This window comes from Myotis lucifugus, unplaced genomic scaffold (genome assembly GCF_000147115.1).
Source record: "Myotis lucifugus unplaced genomic scaffold, Myoluc2.0 scaffold_21, whole genome shotgun sequence".
NCBI classification, from domain to species: domain Eukaryota; kingdom Metazoa; phylum Chordata; class Mammalia; order Chiroptera; family Vespertilionidae; genus Myotis; species Myotis lucifugus.
Window position 1 is genome coordinate 789,765 of NW_005871069.1, and position 4,481 is coordinate 794,245.

The window sequence follows — 4,481 nt, forward strand, 5'->3', positions numbered from 1 at the left end:
AAGGCAAGGTTACTTGCATTATGTCCTTAGCAGGCATTGACCTTCCAGCAACACTCTCTGTGTTCATGACCTCATAACATGTTCTCTGCTCCCTACCTGGTCTTTGTCTTTTAGGGGGATAACCACCTGCTTGCTTAGGCCTGCTCCCCAGGGGATTGGGCCTAAGCTGGCAGTCAGACATCCCTCTGGCAGCCTGGGAGCCCTGGAGCCCTCAGGGATGCCTACTTGCCAGTGGGGAGCAGGCCTAAGCTGAAGTTGGACATCCTTAGCGCTGCTGAGGAGGCGGGAGAGGCTCCCACCACCACCGCTGTACTGGCAGCCATCAACATGGCTTGTGACTGAGCAGAGCTCCCCCTATGGGAGCGCACTGACCACCAGGGGGCAGCTCCTGCATTGAGCGTCTGCCCCCTGGTGGTCAGTGTGTGTCATAGTGACCAGTCATTCCCAGTCATTCTGCTGTTAGGGTCAATTTGCCTATTACCCTTTTATTATATAGGAAAGAGGCCTGGTGCACGGATGGGGGCCGGCTGGTTTGCCCTGAAGTGTGTCCCAGATCAGGGTGGGGGTCCTGCTGGGGTGCCTGGCCAGCCTGGGAGAGGAGGTGAGGTTTGTTTTCAGGTTGGCCAAGTCCCCCCAGCAGGGGCCCTCACCCCATGGGGGTGTGGCCAGCCTGGGTGAGGGGCTGATGGCTGTTTGCAGGCTGGCCACAGTTCCTTCAGGGTTGGGGTCCCACTGGGGTGCCTGGTCAGCCTGGGTAAGGGGCTGATGGCTGTTTGCAGGCTGGCCACAGCCCCTTCAGGGTAGGGGTCCCCACTAGGGTACCTAGCCAGCCTGGGTGAGGGGCTGATGGCTCTTTGCAGGCTAGCCACAGCCTCTTCAGGGTGGGGGGTCCCCACTGGGGTGCCTGGACAGCCTGGGTGAGGTGCTGAGGGCCATTTTCAGGCTGGCCACACCCTCTTCAGGGTTGGGGGGGTCCTGCTGGGGTGCCTGTCTAGTCTGGGTGAGGGGCTGATGGCTGTTTGCAGGCTGGCCAAGCCCCCCAGCAGGACCCTCACCCCATGAGGGTGTGGCCATCCTGGGTGAGGGGCTGATGGCTGTTTGCAGGCTGGCCATGGCCCCCAGCCACCCAAACTCCCAGTGGAGGCTGGCTGGAAGCAGGTATCTGGGATTTATTTATCTTCTATAATTGAAACTTTGTTGCCTTGAGCAGAGGCCACAGCCAGCCAGGGCAGGCGGGAAGCTTGGCTTCCTCCATCACTGGGGCAACCAAGCCTCCTGCTTGCTCCAGCTCCATGGCTGCCGCCGCCATCTGGATTGGGTTAATTTGCATATAGTTGCTCTGATTGGCTGGTGGGCATGGCTTGTGGTGTAGTGAAAGTGCAGTCAATTTGCATGTTTCTCTTTTATTAGATTATATAGATAGGTAGATAGATAGATAGCCAAGACATGGGAGCAACCTAAGTGCCCATGTTGTTGAATGCTTAAAGGGGATGTGATGTATATAATGGAATATTATCCAGTAATATAAAAGGAAATCCTGCCATTTGCAACAACATGGATAGATCTTGAGGGCATTATGCTAAGTGAATTATGTTAGATAAAGAAAGGCCAATACTATGTGATGTCACTTTTATGTGTAATCTAAAACAAACTAACAAAAAATTCATAGATACAGTGAACAGATTGCTTGGAGTGGGTGGGTGAGTGAAATGGATGAAGCTGGTCAAATGGTACAAACTTCCAGTTACAGTATAAGATAAATAATGTACAGCACAGTGATTATATTTTATTTAAAAAAATATTTTTATTGATTTCAGAGGAGAGGGAAAAATAGAAACATTGATGGTGAGAGAATCATTAATCAGCTATCTCCTACATGCCCCCCTACTGGGCATTGGGCCCACAACTTGGGCATGTGCCCCAACTGGGAATCAAACTGTGACCTCCTAGTTCATAAGCCGATGCTCAACCACTGAGCCACGCCGGAGGGGCAATGGTGACTACATTTTAAAAAGAAAAGAAGAGACCCCACCCACAATATTTAAATATAGCAGAAAGCTTTTATTTCCTACCATTTTTAAGTATTTTTTATTGTTCAAGAATACCAGTTCATTGTAGAAAAATTTGAACATACTATATTTACTAAAATAATTAAGCAAAAACTACCCCCAATACTGGAACCTCCTTTAAACATATCAGTGTTTAGATGCCTTGCAGCTCTTCTAGTGCCTGGGAGGCAATGAGATTGTGGATCACTGCTAAACATGCTTCCAGCAGCCAGATCCTGGGTCCTGTCCACTGTGGAACAAGCCTTTATAAATTCAGTGACACCTCCACTAGGAAGGGAGCCCATCTGGGCTCAGGCTCAGGAGGCCTCTGGAGGTGCGTCCACATTCCAGTTCCTGGTCCTACACCCACCTGGCAGGGACACCCACAGGCAAGTCCTGATACCCCGACTTCCTGCAGCCCACCAGCCAGCATATGAGATCAGGGCATGCACAGAGCATGGGTTCCTGCCCCAGCCCCTTCATCCCAGGCCCTTCCTCCCAGGCCCTGGGCCTCCACACATCCAGGTGCCAGGCACCCATCTGTCCCTACCACCCTGGTGCCCCTCCTCTGAGAATGGTAATGGGATCAGCGGGGTCAGGCTCACAGTACCTTCCTCCCTCTGGCACTGCCCTGTGGTTCAGTTCCTAAGAGCCTCTGCTGCACTGGGCCCTAGATCTACACCCAGAGCTTTGTTCCAGGTCCAGCTCGAGACCCACCTTTCAGATGGGAAACAGCAGACTCCTATTAATACAGGAATGTTTCCTGCTCTCCCACGCTGCTTTGCTGACAACTGTCCTACTGGTGGGAGGTGTGGTCGCCACTCAGCCTCTCATACAGATGCCCAGGTTAAGGCACAGACCCTCAGAAGGAAGGCGAGAGTCAGTCATCAGTACTGACCGTAGACCCTGGTTCTACCCCTTTGCTAGCTTCCAGAAGTTTGTTCAGGTTAGCCCAGGGCCTCAGATCCCTCCTGGGTTTGTTTATTGCTGGGGATTAAATAAAATCATCTAGTAAAACCACTAATGCAAAGCAGGTGCTCAGGAAACATTTGTGAATGGGTGAGACAACTTTCTCCCAGCATTACCCTGGGAGGACTGTGTTTTGTAGAAACATGGCACAACATATGGGTGTGTATTCTGCTGCAATCTCATCAAAGACGTGGAAGCTTATTCAGGTGACTGTGCCTTTTAATAAAATCATGCATCAAGTGATAACTCTTCAAAGGCACTGTAACAGCCAGCTAAAGTGAAACATCTCAATGAGACCCAAATTGCCTCTTGGAGCAGAAAGTGTGTTGTTTATTCTATGCACATGTTCTCTTTTTCACAGCGAAGTTCTTACCTGTATACAGATCTGTAACAGAACTCCTGGCTTTCATTTTCATAGCTTACCCCTGATGTGCCTGAAGCTTACAATCAAGGGAAAGGGAAGACAGACACCAGAGACCTGCATGCTGAGGGACCTGCATGCTGAGGGACTGTTGTACTACACATGACAAATACACTTAATGCTGAGTAGAGGCGGGTGACAAAACCAGCCACCCCCCTCACAACTCTTTCCTCTTCCCATCCACACACAGTGTCAATGTTTCCTCGGTCCCAGTAACTCCCAAGGTGAAGTGGCTGAGAAAGTGCACCAGCGACAGAATGCAAATACGCATCACAGCAGTTCAGGTCCAGGGAGACCAGGCTCCTGCTGGCTGTAAGTAGGTCAGTGGGGACGTCCAGTGGCTGTCCCCAAAACATAGCACAGTGCTCCCACTGAACCTCACAGGTCAACTGGTTTCTGTATCACTGAGCATAGGGATCACATTTCCAGCAAGTAGCACAATCGGCTGCAGAAACCTTAGCCGCCTCTTTCCTAATACTTGCAGTAAAATACAGTCACCTGTATACTCATGAAATTGTCTTAAATTACATCATTGTGAACGGGCCTGTCTACCTCTGGCCCCTGGTAGCAATTTACGGTAGCTATTTCAGGGAAAGGCATGGCTGCATATTTTAACAGGTATGTGACCACAGATCACAAATGCAAGCTATGATAAGAGCAGGCGTGGGAAACGGGACTGGTTTCTCAGGGGCTCCAATTAACTGCTCTCCCAGCTCCTGTGCTGGTTCTGGGGGGCTCACAAGTTTTGGAATAGAACTCTCCCTGCTGAGGGCCTGAGACCTGCTTCCCACAGTTCCTCATGGTCTCTTTTTCAACTGATCGTGCCAGTGTGTGCAGAAGGGAGAGGAGCGCCGCCGATCCCATGTGCCTGGAGAGCAGCTCGGCCAGCGTGAGCGCAGCACTTGGCCCAAAGTGAAGATGGGAGGACACGTCTCAGAGCCAGTACTGCGCTGCCAGTGTGACCACAGACCCTCCCGAATGGCGATTTCAGGTCCTAGAAAACACTGATGTGGAACACAAATATACAAGGAGTTCTGAACAGG